The sequence below is a fragment of the Phoenix dactylifera genome, chromosome 3 (assembly GCF_051530095.1).
Source record: "Phoenix dactylifera cultivar Ajwa chromosome 3, Ajwa_hap1_PhDact_Kaust_v1.1, whole genome shotgun sequence".
Lineage (NCBI taxonomy): Eukaryota > Viridiplantae > Streptophyta > Magnoliopsida > Arecales > Arecaceae > Phoenix > Phoenix dactylifera.
This window is the reverse complement of record NC_143192.1, coordinates 35991954-36012759: the sequence shown is the minus strand read 5'-3', so window position 1 is coordinate 36012759 and position 20806 is coordinate 35991954. Positions and strand designations below refer to the sequence as shown.

Here is a 20806-nt window from a genome sequence, read left to right as displayed (position 1 = left end):
AGAGATTTTATTGATAGAAAAAGCCAAATACAAGGGTGCCCGACCTCGTGGTCCGGAGAATTGTAAAGGGCCTAAACGGCCGGCCTTACAAGAACAAAAGTAAAAATTAGTCGACATGGACTACCTCCACGTTGGTGTTAGCTACGGCCTCCGACTCGGTTGCGACCTCGGGAGTACCATCCCCACTTGCCTCAGCAGCTTCCGCTTCAGCACCGGCGTCAAGAATGGCTATTGATTCCTTCCCATCGGCAGCTTCGGGGGCAATCTCCGGCCTGGCCTCGGCAGTGGCTTCCACAGCGTCCCCACCTGCCTCAGCAGCTCCATCTAGGTCTGGTTCAAGGCCGCTAAGGTCAACTCCGGGGCAGAACTACTGAACTTGGAGATGACAATTATTGAAACCTTGGACCATAGCAGCAGCAACCCCTTCCGCCAGTTCAACGAGGTACTCCTCTGACTGACGGAATCTCTCAATGGCCTCACGGGCGGACGATTCCACCAAGCCCTTGAGCCGCCCGACCTTCAGCTCTCGCTCTTCCACCTTGCCCTGAAGGCGGACCAAAGCGGCTTCAAGCTTGGAGATACGGCTTGCAGAGGAGGAGCGAGCCTGGAAATGCTCGGCCTCCATGACTTCGATCTGAGCCAGCCTATCCTTTATTATGGCCTCAGAAGCATGTACCTTCTTCTTGGTCTTTCGAAGCCGCTGTGCGGCGGCGGTAGCTTTCTCCTCAGCCTCACGCCGTTGCTACTCAATGGCGGCCATCCGATTTTTGGCCTCCTGCTGACGCTGTGCAGCAGATGCTGCTCGGGCTTCGGCCTCTTGTTCTCGGAGCTCGGCACGCTCCGTCCTCAGTTTGAGCGCCTTCAGCTCCTCCTAGTCGGCAAGTATGCTAGACATCAGCACGTCGACCACGTGAAAAGACTAGCACAGAAAGAGAAGAGTGTTAGCAAAAAACTGAACATCCACCAAAGAAATAAACAAGGGACAGAAAGACGACATTACTTACACGCACACTCGCCGAGTAAACATGATGGACGAGGTCGCCAAGGTCCTCCTCCATCAGTGCGCGATCGCACGAGAGCATGATGCTGCGCACGGGCCCGCGAGCGACCTCTTCGGATCTGAGGGCCAAATCACCCTCAGATGTGCGCTATGGTTGTTCCCCGCCGGACTCAGGAAACATCGGCTCAATTCTCACCAAGGTTGGAACTTTGGAGAAGGTCGCAACCCCGACGCATAATGAAACCGTGGGGGGACCAAAGTCCCAGGCCCACACCCCAGCTCGAAATCCAGTCAGGATGGCTGGGCTATCGCGGCGATCTCCGGGACTCGGTTAGCAGGTGCGACCGTCGCTCTGTCGGGAAGATCCCCCCAAGTCGTCGGCTGGGGCACCTCGACATCTTCTGCAGGCCCCTGGCTAGGTCTGGCCAGAGCAGGGGCGGCAACCTCGGGCTCTCCTTGCTCAATCTCGAGACCGAGGGTGACTCTTGCCTTCTTTGGCCTCCCTTCAAGCCAGAACCCTTTGTGGGTGGCCCTCTTCTTCCTATATATATGACCATCAGCATCTTGTTGTTGAAGATCATCCTTGCAATATCTGGAGACAAAAAGTTTTATCAACATCCCAACATAACAAAGAAAGAAGAAAAAGTCAAATTATTCTTACCCTCGGGACGAGCCGGGCTCAAGCCAAGATTTACCAGGGCCTCCATGCTGAGCAGGTTGGGGAGCCGGGAAATTTCTTTCAGTCCGAGCAAACTATCTAAGGTTTTCTCCTCGGACTGCGACAACTGCAGGAGCCTATTGTTTACTAAAGCCAGCGGAAAGCTCCAGGTCAGATTAAATCCCCACGACCGCTCGGAGGAGATAAAGAAAAAATTATCCTTCCATCCATGGATGGAAGTGGGCAGACCTCCAAACAACTTGTGGCCTCCTCGAGGGGAGAAGTACCACCACCCTTTATCCATAGGGTTGCCTTTTAATATAAAGCAACTCCTGAAGACATTCATTAAGAGGGGCAAGTCGTGTGCTAGGTAGAGAGCAAGGAAGATGATGATTAGCCTCCATGAATTCGGGGCAAGCTGTGTAGGCACTAGGCCGTACGTCGTCAAAAGCTCACCTACAAATCCATGCCGAGGAAACCTTAGCCCTGCTTGGAGTGTATCTACGTACACTCCGACCCAACCGTTAGGTGAGTTGGTGACTTGGCCTCTAAGGTCTGGAAGTTCGAGGACGAACTCCGGAGGAATGAATAATCGGACTTGGACCGAGCCCAGATCCTCGTCGGTCATGAGCGAGCCAGTTCCATACGGGCTAGGGGTGGCAATCGGGTCGGATTGGGTCATAAATGGGTCGGGTCACATGCAGGTCGGTTCAGAAAATCATAAACCTGAACCCAACTTATTTATTAAACAGGTCAGAAATTACAACCTGAACCTGACCTGTTTATTAAACAGGTAACCCGACCCGACCCGTTTAACCTGTTTAATAAACAGGTAACCTGTTTACCCAATCCGATCCGACCTGTTTAACCTGTTTGCCCAACCTGACCCGTTTAACCTGTTTAGACCTGTTTAACCTGCCCAACCCAACCTGTTTAAGCTGCCCAATCCGACTTGTTTAGACCTGTTTAGACCCGTTTAACCTGTTTAGACCTGTTTAGACCCGTTTAACCTGTTTAGACCTGTTTAACCTGTTTAACCCGTTTAACCTATTTAGACCTGTTTAACCTGCCCAACAGTTAAACGGGTTAAACGGTTTAAACGGGTCAGACATCTAAAACCCGTATCCGACCCAATTAATAAACAGGTTAAACAGGTCGACCTGTTTACGACCCAAACCTGTTTAGGCCAAACCCAAACTTGTTTATGGCGGATCGAACACGGGTCGGGTTGGCGGGTCGGGTCATATTTTGCCACCCCTAATACGGGCTCGGGCCCACCCCGAGTTCAACCGCTTCTATCTCGGAAGAGGCCTGAGCTCGTGATGGACCTACATCGAACATCGATGCCCTCGTCGGTGAGTCCATTGCCCTGGTCTTAAGGTTATAGAAAAAGGGGAGGAAGACAAAAGACTCTCCGAGCGACCGAAAGGAGGGATAAAATGCCTACCCGAAAGCTCGTCGGAAAAGATGGATAGACGGAGAAGAAGAATGTCCGCCGGAAGAGGAAAGCAACGACTGGTGCAAAAGCTAGCCGAAAGCTCCCTAGAACGTCCGGAAGAAAGCTCCAACACCCCGGCAATGGCGGCTGAAGAAAGAAGGTCAGAAGCAGGGGAGGGTCAAGTAATGATTCCAGGCCCCCCTTTCCAGGCCTTATATAGGCCACTACAGCGGCTTCGATCAAGTAACCTAAATAATCAAATGGCCCGGGATTCGCCATGTGGCGAGCCATGAGACGTCCTCAACAAATCTCCCTAAATCACCCCACTAAATGCTGATCATTATGGAGGGCGCTCCGAAGCTCGAAATATTGATGACTGACCTCTTGCATTCCGCCAAAACAAGACGCTTCGCAGAAGGAAGCATTAATGACCGGGTTCTCACGTTCCGCCAGACGGAGAGCTTTGGGGGATGGAGAATTAATGATCGAAACCCTTCCTCGTCTTACTCCGGCAACCTCCTAGAAAGGAACGCCCACGTGGAACACTAGAAAATTTCCATGGTGGATTCTACTCAAGAAAATCTGGCAGCTCGAACCTCCCAAGTCCGACGTCAAGCTCTCGGCCAAGAAATATGCCAAGGCTTACCCGGTCCAGTACATACCTCTTCTCGCCTATGTGGTTGAAGCATTGGGCGATCAGAAGTCCGCCTACTTCCATCGTCTGAGCAGCGAGACAGTTCGACCTCGGAAGTAGGGGACAAATGATAGGGAGAAAAATGGATGCCCACAACTAAAAGGCCGCCTAGTAAATGTCAACGACCATTAGTTGAATCTTCACTTCGGCCCACAGTCAGCTCGACTTCGGGACTTCGCCAAAAGCTCCACCAACTTCAGATATTCACCGACTCTCCTGACCAAGCTTGGGGTACCTTCAGACATTTGCCGACCAGCCTCGACCAAGCTCGGGGCGCCTACCCCAGCAGTACGCCCCGATCCTTGAGCTCAGGGTGCTCCACCGAACACGTCTCGGAACTCAGGAAACCGAGCTACTCCCAGCACCTGCTAAGCCGACCTCATCAAATGCATGACGCAGCTACTTAGCGAGCTCGGCCTCGCCAACGACCACACCCATGTGCAGGCCTACGCCCACCTACGTAGCCGTACTTCACAACACTACCGTGTCACATCTCCATAATCGGCCTTCAGCAATCAGACGGTACCTTGACTACTCCGGCCATACCCTGCTGTGACTGTTAACACCCTACTGTTCTCAAGAATGGGCATTACTGCACGCCACCAGCCAGCCTAAGCTGCGCGCCATCCGGCTCAGAGCCATGCCCCCTCATGATGAGGGCTGACAGTGCCTCTACCATCTGTGCCACTCTACCGAGACTATAAATAGCTCGGTCAGGTAACTTCTAAGGGACTTTTGGCTGGACCAAATTTACCCCACTCTAGCTTGATCGTCGGAAGACACTCATCGGAAACACTGGTGAGGCTTTGTGCAGGTCCACGGCCGTCGCGCAGGAGGTGGCTTCCGTTTTCTCCTTCCAACCACCGGCGGCTCCCTTGACTCCACCGGCGTGGTCACCCTCGGGCCAAATTTGAACCACAACACTGATAATTGCCAAAAAAACTATATTGCTAAAAATCCTCCCATCATTTATCAAGAAACTATATTGATGCAACAACTTTAAAAGGGGTTTCTTTTTATAGTATGAGTGAATTCAACTTTGGCATTATTAATGGAGTTTTGTAGTGAATATCATTGAATTTCTGTTACTAGAATTTGCTGACCCTCTTTAGCGAACCTAGAACATCATAGGTGGATAAAGAAACCTCCTTCTATATCATATCATCATGCATTATAACGACAAATAAAGTTGTCCACGTTGAAGCCTAATTAGTTATTTCTCGCTGCTTCTCCATATATGAGAGCGCCATCTACATAAATGTATCTCCTTTTTAATTGCAAATACAATGAAAATGCCTTAGGACATTTCATCTAAGAAAGCAAAAGTAAAAAATTAAAAGGGTCTTGCTAGTTCGGCATTCAAATTTAGAGAGGGACTTATTCATAAACATATCATGTTTAACTTGAATTTTAGCTTGATATTAGCTCAGGTTACCAATATGTTTAAGATTTTTATAAATAGTAGAATTGGGTGTATGGCACATTATGAAGAGTCACATATGCCCAACCCCAACTCAAGCACTTTCATTTTTTCTTTTTTTTTGGTGAACAAGCACTTTCATTTTTCAAAGATATCAACAATTCTCATCCAATAAAGTCGAGGGTCCAATTCAATCAAATCAGACCACCTATTGGCCATCAGTAGTTGACTAGACAACGTATGGCATGCATGTTATTGTCCCATTCAATCAACTTTGTTGATTGATATGCGAATAGCAGGAGATGAAAGGCCCAAATAGGATCTCTTCCTTTTAAATGGTTAGCTTTAGGCTCACAAAGCTAGAGCAGATGACATCTATTGTGGGTTGGGTTTGTATCTTTCGAGTGTGAAAAAATAATTCTCTTTTTTTTGTGTGAATCCACCGTTGACACCTATACAAATGCTTTGAGGCCTGGTGGGTGATCCAACAACAGATTTATGTATCAAGAAAGATAAATCCTTCTTTTGTGCGAAAGATACAACTCCGACCCTTTGTTGAGATTTATACATCTCAAATTACAGCTTCCACATGGACATGCAATGCATGAAATTTGAGGAAATTGTTATTTTTTGATTTATGAATGGTATCATGCTTAGGAACATTGTGCAATAGTAATCTAACTGATACCATTGCGGTAGTCACATATTTTGCTCCCATGTATTAGGAGGTAATTTTGATACTTCTAGTATTGTGCAACCTATATAATATATAATATAGCTATGCAAAGTCCAACTTTTTGCACGCTAGAAAATGCATTATGTAATGCGTGAATCTAAAAGCAATCACGAGCAACATCGGGATGCGGTGGATATAAACTGAATTATTTGCGAGCGTACATCATGCTTGTCGCGGTCCGGATCCGGTCCGATTGCAGATTCGGTAACCACCGATCGTACGACCTCTCGAGGATTTTTATGCTCGAGGAGCCCCTCGAGGCCATGGGGTTTATAAAGGCTTTTACGGTTCCGAGTCTCTTCCCAGGATGGCCCTTCTCCCTCCACGCCATGAGAAGAGCTTCTTCCTTTCTCTCCTGTCCTCTCTCACAGAATGCAAGCTCTCTACCCTTCTCTCCCCTCTCATTGTCCAGAGCTCGAAGCCAAATCCAACCCCCAACAAGCCCTCGGATCCGCCACCACCTCAGAGGAACTCCTCGCCGCCTTCGAAGCCATGGAATCCTCTCTCTTCGAAAGCGACGAGAGGGTCGGCTTGGCCTGTCTGACGGTGGGCGAACGCCTGGACTGCCCAGTGTCCGAGGAGCCTGATAAAGCCCTAGACTTTGCCCTTAAAGCTCTGAAGATTTTCGAGAAGAGGGAGAGTTGGTGGGGAGTAGGTCCCGGTCGCAAAAGGCCTTTCGCTTGATGGGCTCGGTCGCTTGCAAGCTGAAGAGGTTCGATGATAGCTTGGAGTCATTGAACGCAGCTGATGAAATTCTTGGTGGGCTGGAATTTGGGAATTGCAGAGATTCTGAAGTTAGGTTGGTGCGCATCGACGTCCAGCTCCAGCTGGAGACAGCGATGGGTTGAACAAGGGAGAATTTGCTCAACCTATGAACATCTTGGGAGCTTAAAAAATGAGGAAGCTTTTGAGCAGACCAAACTCTAGACGAGGATCTTGGAGAGCTCAGGATTGGATAATGAATTGCTTGAGTGGAAATTGATGTGGCCAACATTCAAATTTCATTGGGTAGTGTGGATGAGGCAATCAACACTCTTAAAAAGGTGATTCAGCAGTCTGAAAAGGAGAATGACTCGGGCATTTGTTTTTGTGTCTATGTCCTAAGCCTTGTGCTGCCAAGAGAAGTTTGGGGACTTGAGGAGGTGTTTGGAGATTGCTTGTGGTCAAGGTCAGTCGTACCGGTACCGGTCGGCGTACCGGTACCGGTCGGCGTACCGGTGGCGTTTCGGACCGGTACGAAACCGGTCCGTACCGGTCCGAACGGGTGGCGTACCGGTCCGAACCAGTCCCGTACCGGTTCTTCAACAATAAATTACTGGTACCGAATTTCACGCTGATTCGGTACCGGTCCCAGGCCGGACTGGTACGTACCGGCCGGTACGGACCGGTACGGCAGACCATGCTTGTGGTATTCTTCTTCTTCTTTTTTTTTTTTTTTGCTAAGGCGGGGAATTTGCACCGTTCTAGTATGAATACATTCAAAAAAAAGTAACATGTCCCGGAAGGCCTCTGCAATCAGTCCAGAGCATAATCCGAGGTATATACAGAGGTATCTATGTTGTATGAGATGATTAATGAGTTTGAGACAGCTCTATATCTGATGAAACAGACTCTTGGATGCTTGCAAAACTTCCACAGGAGCAGCACTTACAGGAAGCATCAAGGCAAGGATGGGGTGGTTGTTTCTTGTGAGAAAAAGAGTGTCCCAGGCTGTTCCATATTTGGAAAATGCAATTGAGAAGTTGAAGAGCTGCATTACTCCAAAGCATTTTTGGGTTGGGTTTTGTCTATAAGCATTTGCAACAGGCATACTTGGAGATGGACCAGCTGCTGTCTGTGAAGATGCCAGAACTTGCAAAAGACTTCATTGATTTCTCATTCGAGCCATACCATGAGGATTCAATAGACACATGCCAATGCCTTTCAAATGCATATGGAGCCATTGGAAGGTGCATTTTCATCTCATCATTTTACTTAAATACTAGCATATCTTTTGTTTTTAGTTTTCTAGTACCCATAAGTTATTATGGTTTTGAAACTAAGGTTTATGGTTGACTTTGCGGTATCTATCTACGTTAAATTCAGTTGTCTTAAAGGTACACGTGGAATCATTAATGGTTTACTTCAACCATAAAATTTGTTTTTGCACTCATTTGTCTCGTTGAGCATGATACTGATGCTTGGATTGATCTCACCTATCTTGTCATCATTTGCTGGCCATTGAATTATCACATGTCAAAAAAAAGCTGGGCTGTTTCTTCAATAGTTTTTCACTTTTCCATTTGAAAGAACTTGCTTTGGTGCTGAAAATCTCAATATGATCCGTAAATTGATAAAAGGTGATCAATTTGCAAATCTCCTAGATCTCTTTCTCAACTAGAGAGCTGAACCTGTACCTCTTAAAAAATTTCAAGTCATCATTCACCAATGAGGTAGTTGATTCAATGCTCAAAAGTTCTGCAGAAGAAGCAAAATAAACACCCATCCCTGCTGTTTAGTCTTACTTTTCTGCTAGAGTTCAAATTTCAAGGATCTTACTATGATTGCTCTTGTAAACCAGCTTAGCTCATTCTTATTCACAATAGAACAATGGATTTGCTCCACCGAAGAGGTGCCTGGAGTCTCACCAACACAAGTCTTCAGATAAGAAAAAGGTTAAACTCAGAACTTTTCATTTAAGAAGCTTGCAGGTAGAAAGTATCCTCTAGGCTCAAACTCAATTCTATTTCAACCATTTACTCAAACTCAGACTTTCCATGACAGAAGATAATTTATGACTTCATAAAACTACAAGATTTGAATTTTCATGGAATTCATGAAAATATCAGAAAACTACTTGTGTTCTCAGCAGAACTGATGCCTTTTATTGGAGAGTGATCTACCAAGATCTTGTTGCCTGGTGCAAACCATTAGAATGACTACTATTTTCATTCAAACTATGCCTATCTTCTTATATATTGATTCTTGATTCATGACATTCTGTCTTGGTTGGATTGGTTTCTTTGGTCTCTTATGGCTGCATCATCTGAAGTTTCTTCAAGATCAACGTGAATATAGATTCAAGTGCATCTACAATGCTCAATATTGTTTGTCATCATATTTGCATCAAGAAAAATATGCAGGATATCTTCAAACGTAGTAGTTCACTAGTAAATTTCTCGGACTAACACTAGATAGCTTGTTTCTGAAATCCACCACTTGTTTCTTGGACATGGTTTTTCAACTTCTGTAAATTTAACATCTGACCTCCATTTATTTGTGAACCAGACTTTAACAGTGTAAAAAGCTATTAGGCAAACAAGTTGTTATATAAATCTCTGGCACTAATATGGATAAATCTTCAAGATGATCATGTGCAATATTTTCCCAACAAATTACTAAACTAGGGAAGGCTCCCCGCCCCCCTCCCCCTTTTTAATATATTTTAAAGGATGGTCGTTATATTGATGTCGATCAATTGAGATTTTGAATATCTTTCTCTGTAAGGGTTCTTTTCTGATTTGCTACCGTCAACTGATTTGTTTACAACATAGGTAGTCTTGTTATGAGGGGGTTATGAAGGTACCCTAATACCTCAAAAAGGTGTCTTAAATAAAGTTTATTTCTTTAAAAATTGAATCGATTGCTATAATGGAAGAGATGGGGTGGACGATGCATATATATGCTTTTGGAGTCTTGGCTAATCTCAATGTACTGGAATATTTTCTAAGGCAACAACGTAGTTGAAATATTTTATCAATTGAAAAAATGAGAAAGCAGTCAATGCAGATAAGTTAATTGATAGTTCTAATGATAGTTCTAAGTTGGTTAACCTTGGTTAATCAACTTCTTACCATTTATGGCTAATTATCATCATGATGGCAACCCTTAACTGTATAGTAGCAAATAACTGGCTAACTTTTGGCGAATGAGGGGCTCTGAGGGCTAAAAGGCTACGAGCAGGAACCTACCTTACAGGCTTATAGGTTACATGGTTTAAGCTTGCACAGTCAAGTGTGACCCTCCAAGATTTCTCTATTCTTGAATGGAATAGAGGGAAGAAGGGAAGCTAAGATTTCAGGTGGATCTGTGGGAAACTTAAAGAGGGACAGAACTTTTACAGGTAGCTTTGGTGTAAGGTAGTAGAGGTAAAGGACCACTGCTTGACATGCTATGGGTAGAGACCATGAATGCCCTCTGTGTGTGTGAGGCAGAGAGAGAGAGAGAGAGAGAGAGAGAGAGAGACCTAGGAATGATAAAGGATTGAAAAACATGTGCACTGATGGAGGATGTAGCGTCTTTCAGAAATTTATGCTTTTGAAAATTCGAAAAGCAGGCTCGAGAGTTGGACTTCAGCTTATTGGCTATGCAGGAGCATAATAGTGAAAATTCGAAAAACAGGCTCAGTTTCATTAAATTTTTCTATTCAATGCATAGTGACTTTTCTTGTTAATTTTATATTGTTCAATTGTACATAATAGAGTTATTCACAAAGGCTGAGGATGCAATAGGTTTAGGTTTTAACTAGTTGTTTGATACCCAATATGGTTCTTGATTAATCTCTATGTGGTTTGTGCAGGACTAATCATCGTATGCTCAGTATTAGATCCTTGTGATCTGCATACGTGTGCGTGTGCTTGCATGCTTGCAGATGTTTTACATGCTGTTCATGTTTTTGTTTGTTGAAGTAGGAGATTATTTCTTTATTGTTAGTTCTTGATTATGTTAATTGAATCATAATCAAAGTTTGAGCATTATCTTGTTCTATAAACCTTCAATAATATCTCAATGTCTGATAGAATGATAATTATTCATTGATTAAACTCAACTTTTCGTACTAATTTTTCGTATGAGTGAAAGGTGGTTTTGGATCTAACAAGGGATGAATAGTTTGGCAATGACTTATTGGCTCATATGACAAGTCATGGTTTCATCATTTATTGGAGGCAAAAATACGTTTTGCCTAATCGATCCTTGTACAAACTAGAACGAACTTATCAAATACCCTTAATGGTTTAGTAGGTGGGGTCAAAATTATCAAACAAGAGCTCATCATGACTGGTTGGGGTACTAAAAAAGACAAAAAAGAGCTAAAGCAAAGTGTCCCAGCTGATGCTTATATCCTAGTCAACCCAATTGTCATTCATGAAAGACTTCTTAACAAGGATTTAGGTCACCTGAAAATAAGATGGTAGCATTGGTTCCATGCCATTCTGATAGGAAACCAAGACAGGAACACCTGAGGGACACCAGTTTGTTAATGGGCTAGAACACACTGCCTAGCCTCGCTGAAATCGGTCAACACCGGCTGATACCAAAAGGCAGTTTGACCGGTACCTGGTGCAACCTGACTGGGTTGCTTGATTTCGAAAGAAAGGAAAAAAAAAGATAGAGAGCAATGGGGGCAATGCTCACTTTCTCTTTGACTTAGCCATCAGAAGCCAGTGCGGTCAGAGACCAAGAAAAAGAGAGGGAGAGAGGGAGAAGGAGAGAGAGAGAGGAAGGGAGAAGATAAAGGGGGGGAAGGAGGGCAGATCCCTCATAGTGATCTGGCCTCCTTGACACTGGAAACCTCTTAAAAAAATGCATCAATTTCACTCACCTACTCATGTAGGAGAAAATTTTAAAAAATGAGGAAAATAAAAGAAAATTCAAAATTTGACATCCTGTTACATTACAGATGCCAGACCATTACATGCTGTTAAATTTTCAGCAGTCTGCAAATTGATAATCAAAGTTCCATTGCTGTTAAATTTTCAGCAGTCGGCAAATTGATAATCAAAGTTCCATTACACAGTTTGTATGCTTTGGTTGTGCAGTGTGATGGGAATCAATTATAATTGGCAGTAAACTTTAGCTTGTACCAAGTAAAACTAATTTTGGTCATTGAGAAACATGAAGAAATGAAAATGGGTGAAGTGTGGTGAAGTTTGCCTGAATTCACATATTTGGACCTCTATTTTGATTCTTGTTGCCTTGCCTATGTTTATAACCACCAAATTTTTCCTACTTGTCTTTGCCTATAAAATATATTAGCCGCCAGCTTCTTTGCCATCTTAACCAATTAGATTCCTGGGAAGAGGTTTGCCCATCTTTATTGTACTTTTTTTTTACCTGTGCGTTTCCTTAGGGCTTGTGAATCGAAACGAGGTGATCCACACCGTCCTTTTCATTAAGAAAAAAGGATTCTTATAGCTAGGTTTATGCAGCCACATTGGTTTTAGGCTACAATTGGAAGTTTTTATTCATGAAATTCGAATATTCTACTAAAGGCAGATATTACAAATCCCATGGTTCCATGAATTATCTGAATATTCATTATGCAAACAAACCCCCAGTTGTATTTGTAATTTTAGAAACAAAGGAAAAATAAATCATGATATAGAGTATTTCAAAATGCACCCTTGTTCTGGATGTCCATTTTTTTTCTTTGCTTCCCCCTGAAGTCTTCATATTGCAAACAAATTCGAGGATTGCCCACTAGAAGTCATGATATTTAATGGAGCATGATGAGCTGTAAAATTTTGTCAAATGTTTTTCGCACATTATGGACATGAGACTAATGCATGACAGAATTGATAACCATTTGTTTGAAGATTCCTATGAATAAAGAAGGCAATAAAAACTATTTCTTAAAATGTCAGCATGGATCACATAGAGAAATTTTGGCTCCAATATCAACAAACATATCTTTGATATCTCACATGTCTAAATTGTAAAATATTCTGATCTCATATAAATCTGCTAATATAGAGGAGATTAATTGTTAAATTTGTATGCTCTCTAGCTTCACAAAAAGCCTTGGTGCTTTCAGTCAGTAAATGGGCCCTATGTAGTTTTTTCTTCCCCACAAGCAAATCAAGAAATTAAATTTAAGGAGATACAAAATCTTTAGTTTGTCACTACCCAGTTTCTCCTGTAAGACTATACTAATTTTTTGCGTGCATTAAAACTGACCGTTCCATGTTGTAAAATGTTTATAATTATCTATAAAGCATTTTGTGAATTTGTATCTTTGTGGTACAAAAGAGTTTTCTATGTCTAAAGAATCACTCATCTGTAACTGTATGTCTAAATTATATTTTACACTCGTTACTCAAGTCATTGTCTTTTACATTTGGGACAAATGATATGGTCACAACGTTGTCTACTTCAAAGTGCAGCTATTCTCTTGCAATGCAGTTCCAACGACAGGTTGCAGATGCATTGAACTCCAAGAGGCTTACCAGCTTCTTGAGCAGCTAAAGAAAAAGGCCAAGGGATCACCATCTGCTTCTTTCCTGAAAACACTCTTTCCCTGCCTCCATGAAAGTGATGTTACACATAACAAACTTGTGTAACCTTATGGTAAGGTATGTTTTATACATTTCAAAGCACTAGTCGTTCCAATGCCAGTGTGATATGAATGTTTCTGCGATATGCATCTGTTAAATATTGAAAAAATTGACAGGTCATGCAACCATTCTTTCCTATCTTGTGTTTCAACCAGGAACTGTGCATGATAACTGATAAGGCTTCTTGTGGTGAAACAGTATAGAGAATTTACCGATGCCATTGAGATACCAAGGAAAAAGGGTAAATCCAACTTGGGAAGTATCTTCTTGGTATTCTTGTTAGAGATAATAGCCAAGTTCTGCCAGAAAGTTATAACCAAACCATACTATTGTGTTCCTCTTTATAATCCTTAGTCGTTGTTACGAACTGTATTTAGATGTTCTTACCGTTTGAATCCTCTTGACCATGAATTATGTGGTAGTTCAGATGGAAGATACTTCAAGATTAATGATTGTCAGGCATTGGCAGCTGTCAGCTAGTGTGTGTGTGTGTGTTGGGGGGGCGGGGGGGGGAGGCAACAGTTGTTGGTCCTGAAGAATAACTCATCTTAAATAGATTCTTATTATTTCTAGAGCTCTGATTGACACTCCACACCTATATTTTGTCATGCAGACTCTGCACCTGATTTTTTTACATCATCTAAAGCTGGAGAGTCGTTGTTCAGGTGCATAAGCTGAGCATCCAAGTCGCTTACTCAAGTTTCTGACGAAAATACTAAATAATGTGCAGAGGAAAGCTTGTTGAAAACACTTTGCATCATCTTCTTGCATAATAATATTCATATGCAAACAATATCTTTCCCAATTTCATTTAAGAACAATGCTACCTGTAAGCCTGCAGCCACTGAATTGAAATACGTCCCACAAGCAGGTGGGTATGTTGTGCCATTATCATTATTTTTGGTGTATAAACTCTTCTTAATGATGCCAGTCTTTTCTATATTTTTATTTATAGAGATTACTGATAGGTGATGACTGGTTCCAATTTTACAGCTAAAGAGCATGGCAGCATTTTGAGGGAGGATTGGGATGAATACCTCTGGGTACAAAACTAAGGTTTGATCGATTTGAGATCTGACTAAGAGAACTCTGGGTATCAATTCTATAAATTATTAACTAGAAAGGGTTTTCTTTGCAGGTGGAGATGGCGCCCGGCAGCCAGCTTCCTTGAACAGATGCGGTGCCGGCCAATAAACACATCTGAAGCCAGAACTCCGACTCAAGTTCAAAGCCTAAGTGGAGATACTAAAGAATCTATGGGCTATGAAGATTGGCATCAGGTATATTATGAGAATGATATGTAAGTGCGCATAAGCTGCTACATCCCAAACTCATCATCTGGGCTGGCTACGTGATACAGCCGCATGAACCCTAGAACAGTATTCTAGAGATCATGCAAGGCCTATAATATAAATCCAATAACTCTAGAATAATCAATCATAAAGTTCAACTAAATAATCCGTCATTATCAAAAAATAAAGTTCACTCAATTACAAAATTCGAATGTTCATCTGGTATCATAAAATCAACTATCTAACTCTGACGCTCGAACTTCATGTCCAACTCAATCGAAACTATGCATCCGGATTCTAGAAGAAAAAAAAAGAGGTGGTGTGATTTTCCACACAATCACATCAATGTGGATTAAAAAAAATTTAAAATAAAGAGTAACTATAAACCATAACAAAATGCTGGCAAAAATTATAAAATTTCATACCGATTCAACATGAATAAATCCATATAAATATGCATACATCATTAAACATACAGCTCATTTCAGAAAACATATATTATCATACAGTGGTTTCATACATTATAGCTTCCATTTTTATCCGGATTCTCGATCAACAATTAGCTTTTCGATTTGGACTATTTATGATCACGCTTCGGCTCATCACTAGAGTAAGGCTCTTGGTGGCAAATCATAGTATCTGCACTTCAATCAAGATATCTGTGTTTTGGTCCATGACAAACCAAAATATCTATATTTTGGCATGCGGTGGCAAACAAATGTGTCATGATTCGGTCTGTAACTGGCAATCTGTAATATATCTAATCCAAATCATTTTATTCATTAATCACATTATTTAATTTTATCTATACTAGAGAAAATATAATTTCATATTATAATTTTTATCAAATTTCAAAATAACCAACAATATATTCCAAACAACTAAAAACATTATCCAAGCATCCAAAATCATCGATATTTGATATGTCTACTCAATAAAGAAACATATATTTACATGTATATTCATATCAAAGATTAATTAGCAATCACACAGTAAATAATGCAAAACCTATAATTATCAACACGTGTTACAAAATATATATTATTCATATAGGTGATTGTATATAGGAATTTTTATCTTTATCAGTCTCAAACTCAAGTAAACGAACACCGATCCACTCATTGATTTACGAACTCGAGGGCAAAGTGTTCTGCTTAATACTTGCTTTTTCAAATGATGGCTCACTTAGAGAGCCAGACCTCATCATCAGAACAATTGTAAACGTCTAGGGTCGATGATGAAAAATTATAGAAGAATAGGATAGATGGTTGCACCGTGCTAGCTTGGGACCTGTGGTCACATGACATTAGTCTGGGACCCTTCCAAGGGTCTACTTGAATTTCCAAAGTACCTGGACCCGCCATTGGTCCACTAAAACATGGAGAGAGAGAAAGAAGAGTAGAGAGAATAAAGAGAGCAAGATAGGAAAAAGGCAAGAGAGAGAAAGCAAGAGGAAGAGAGAGACTTGGGGTTCTCTCTCAAAAGAGAGAAAGAAGAGCCCACGACGACGTCCTCCAGGCGGCAGCGATGAGTGCATGATAAGATATTTGATCTTATCATAATATCTTTTTGTACTCTTGGTATCACAAAGTTCATTTATTCTGAAACTCATTTCTAGTTGCTAAAGTGATTTGATCTTATTGCTCATATGCTCTAAATCATGAAAATCATTTGCACTGGCACATTGAAATATTAGCTCTGATACTACACTGATACATGCATGACACATAAGATTTACTGAAACATTAACTCATGTTACATGTATCCTGCTGTAATAGATAAGAAATCTTCATGCATAAGAAATTCTGGACTTAAAACCTTGATTTGTAAGAATTTCTTAATTGTTAAGTTCTCAATTCATAAAAATTCAGTTATATTATTTGCTCTGATACATTTTCGGTATACGAGTATCTTGCTATGATATATAAGAAATCATGATGATACATAAATCTTGATACATAATAATAATAATAATAATAATAATAATAAATCATGATACATAAGCTAATGGCACATAATCATAAGCGCTGATAAATACTCATATAATTAGGCTAGTTTCCATTTCTGAAATCCATTCAAAATTTCTTTTTAGCCACCTTCTTGATGTGACAAAAGGGGGAGAAGATACCAAATGGGAGAATGGTGAGTATATGCTTTATGGAGAGAATGAAGTAAACTTATAACTTAGATATGTTGATATCCCTAAGCACAATCCTTTTATCTTGCATATACTCATAGTTTTGTCATCATCAAAAAGAAGGAGATTGTTGACCCTAGGTTTGCAAGAATTATATTTACTAATGATTGTGTTTTGCAAGAAAGAAAAGATCTAAGTATTTTGCAGGGATCATGGCCAAGGAACAGAGTTGACTCAAGAAGGGTTCAAGTCGACTCTGGCACGATAGTTGTCTATTGGCACAGTGAATGAGTCGACCCCCACAAGACTTGAGTTGACCCCAGTGTAGTTCAAATTTCACAGAGAGCTTTTGCTGCCTGAGACATTTCTTCATGAGTCGACCCTTGTGTTTAAAGAGTCGACCCCCGATCTCAATGAGTCGACCCTTCTATTTCAAGAGTCGACCCCTGATCTCAATGAGTCGACCTTGTGTTTCAAGAGTCGACCCTAGCTCAGTCTTAGCATTGGACAGAAAGTCAACTTCTGGATTTCTCAATGAGTTGACCCTTGTATTTGTTGAGTCGACCCTCGATGCAGATGAGTCGACCCATTGGGTTTGACGAGTCGACTCCAAAGGATCAAGAGATGACCCCTTTCGAAATGAGCTAAAGGACAAAAGTCAGAAACAATGGTCGAGTCGACTCCCTGGGAAAAAAATAGAAATCCATTTTTCGGATGAACAGTGGCTGAGTCGACTCCAGGAGACAACGAGTCGACTTCCTGAGGAAAAGATAGAAATCCGTTTTTCGGATGAACAGTGGCTGAGTCGACTCCAAGAGACGAGTCGACTCCCTGAGAAAACAACAGAAGAGCGATTTTCGAAGGAACAGTGGCCGAGTCGACTCCAGAAATCTTCGAGCCGACTCACTTAAAGGGAAGAGCAAAAAGCAAGCTCAGATGAATAGTTTGCCGAGTCGACTCTAGAAAATTCTGAGCCGACTCCACTAATGAACGACAGAAGATCAATTTTGAAGGACACAACCTCAAGTCGACACCTTAGAAGTTCGAGTCGACTCCAGGACCAACCAAGTCGACCCTAAGTTTACACGAATCGACTCGAAATTGACTGGCATCTCTAATGGCGCTATTTTTAGAAGAATAGTATGGAGGGAAAATGTTAGTAACGGCTATATTTTTGTATCTAACAGCTAGTAAGATGAACTCAACGACCAAACTTCAAGACATCAATTTGAGAGCCCAAAATTCAGAGTATTAAAGTGAGCAAACCATTGGAAGCATCAAGCTCAGTCATTCTACATCAATCCTCATCTCTGAAAGTTGAAGCATTTAAGACATCCTTCTACACCAACGACTTTTCTATTGCTCCTATCACTGTTTGTATTTACTCTTTTATTGGCTGAGTAATAGTGTGTTTAAATTCTTTCCATCTTATTTGTTTAAGTTTCAGAGGGTTCTGAAACTTGGGAGAAGATCTTGTCCAAACCTTAATTAAACTGTGTAAGGTTGTGGTTGGTGAGCTGGAGAAAATTAACTGGGTTCGTTGTGATCCGGAAAAACAACAAGTTGGTTGTAAACTTGTAAAACAACAGGTTTGGTTCTAGTCAGTGAGCCTGTGAAAACCGACCGAGTTCGTTGTGATCTCGTGAAAACAAGTTGGTTGTGAGCTTGTAAAACAACCGGACTGTAATCGGGGTGATTATAATGAAATTTCTAAGAGGTCTTGGGAAGTGGACGTAGGTACAAGGTTGGCACCGAACCACTATAAAATCCTTTGTGTTTGTGATTGCCTTACTTTTTCTTGTTGCAATTGTTGCTTCTTTGCTTTATCTTATTGCAATTGCTTTAGCCTTTCTTATATGCAATCACATCCCATCTTGCTTAGTGATTTGGGTCTTTGCTTGATTACTTAGAGATAATCCCAACGGGAAAGCTACTGGTAGTACTCGGGATTAGTCTCAACTAATCTTACTGTAGCTATCTAAGGCGCCGCACCAAGGGAGGTGTTGTGGACCCTAGCTCGCCACACCACCAAGAAGCCAACCGTGGAAGACTTCAGGCCTTGACGGTGCCAAGGGAGGGCCAAACCATGGCCAAAGTCTTGCACATGACCACATGATGAGGACCCTCCATGAACACTGCCGTTGGGGCCCGCGAGCAAGGGGGATTCAAGGCCTAGACAAGGCCAAAGGAGAGCATCGCCAAGCACAAGGCTCTGACCAACCTCTTGGCTTGGAGGAGTGGCCAAGCCTTGGCCAAGCATCCCCGAGGTTAGCCAAGACAAGGCCCAGCAGCCCCTAGCCATGGCATGCTCGTGCGTGACCCAAGCCACGCCCGTGTGCGTCCATTGCACGCCCTCGGGCGTGCCCAGGCTGCGGCTGCGCGCGCCCAGGCCGGCCGCGCCCGCTCGCGCGTGCCCGCTATCGGGCGAGGTTCGGCCGCCTGAACCTCGCTAACCACAGGACCATGCGCGCTCGACCGTGCGACTGCGCGCGCATACGGCCGCGCACGCCCGCACCCGATAGCGACCTGCCGCGGCCGTGCGCTCCCGCTGCCGTCCACACACAGTGCGCGTGCGCCAGGCCCCTGCCATACCCCAGCACCCCTGCCGCGCACCCAGACACCCTGCCATGCCAGACGCCCAACCAGCACCCTGTCTGGCCCCTGCCAACTAGCCAGCTGCCCTAGCCGCGCCTAGGCCCTGCCAGCCACCTTCCTGCCCCTTGCAAAGGCCACAACCAGGCCAGCCAAGGGCCAGACCTGCTGCCAGCATATGCCTAAGGCTTGGCCAACGCATGGCCAAGCCTTTGGCCCTACATGTGCCATGAAGCCCTCTATGCCTTAGCCACTCTTGTGCCACTTGAAGAACACTATAAATAGGAGGGAATGAGGGTCTTTTGAGCTATCATCTATCTTATGTCTTAGAAGTGTTTTTGCTTTGTTTCGGCCTTAGGCTTGGGAGGGCTTTGCCCTATTGTATTCGGTCCTTGAACTTGTTCTTGGACTTGGGCTAGTGGAGACCAATCATAGTTTTCACTAGATTATCTTTGTATGTTCTTTCTTTTGGGAATAGAAGCAACCATCAAGCATTCCTCTACCTTATACTTGTGTCCATACTTGTTGTGTTGTCTCTTTCAAGCCAAAGGACGGATCAAGCTGCAACTAGTAAACCCACCCCTTGTCTTGATTTCCACGACCATCTGAAGGAGAGCGTCCATCATTTCCAATAAGCCAAGTGCCGGACCAAGCTGCAGCCAGTAGGCCCGCCCCTTGACTTCTATCCGTGACTATTCGAAGGAGGCGAATATCAATTGGCGTTACCCGCATCGGCCCAAATCAACAACTTAACGAGGTGCGCGCAAGAAGCACGAGGCAAGGATTTGGTGTGGCGACTTGGGGCCGAAAGCCGCCCTCCATCAGGAGGCTATTGGTAGTACCTTGTTCGCTCGCTGACTACAAGAAATTAGGGAACAAGCATTGTATTCAAAGAACTTAAGCAAGAAACCATACCGCTGCATCTTAAGTTTGAATTGTAAAGTTTATTTGATTAAATTTTTAAATATTCAATTCACCTCCCCTCTTGGGCTGCATCTCTAGACAACAATGGTGGACGAGAAACTATGGAAAAGAATCCAAAATAGGGGATCCTTCTCGCAGCTAAATCCGACAACTAGCCGGCACTAAGTTAGGCCGCCAATGGCAGCCTTGGAATCAGAATAACAAGGAGAGAGATTGGGCATCTTACCTCAACTCCGACGACATATCAAGGCCAGATCGATGAGGAATTCAACGTAAACCATAACATTTTTGCTCAAAATTGATTGTGATTGAAAGCGATCTTGATGGTGGTGTGCTGAGAGGGGGAAGGGAAAAGTTTTATAGAGAGATTTCTAGGGTTTTATCGAAATTCGACAAGCCTTAGAAGTCCTTCTTCTGCGGTACTTGAGGAAGGAGGTGAACTCCTATCGGGAGTCCTCTTCCACCTCACGTGCCAGTCACATGAGACTTTGTTTTTTTCTTTTTCATTTTGTGCCAAAGTTCGTGCAGATCTTTTGGGCTTGTGCGAGTTTTTGGGTTGGTCAATGGATCTGGCATTGACCGGGCCCTTACATAAGCTTCTT

General features: G+C 43.0%; 1 pseudogene across 1 annotated transcript; it reads left to right on the top strand.

Annotated features, from left to right (window-relative positions):
• Positions 1-6629: 6629 nt before the first annotated feature.
• Positions 6630-14369, top strand: LOC113463553 (protein KINESIN LIGHT CHAIN-RELATED 3-like; annotated as a pseudogene). The gene is made up of 5 exons (XR_016400052.1): positions 6630-6789; positions 7452-7895; positions 13089-13277; positions 13376-14130; positions 14253-14369. The product of XR_016400052.1 is annotated as a protein KINESIN LIGHT CHAIN-RELATED 3-like (transcript).
• Positions 14370-20806: the final 6437 nt, after the last annotated feature.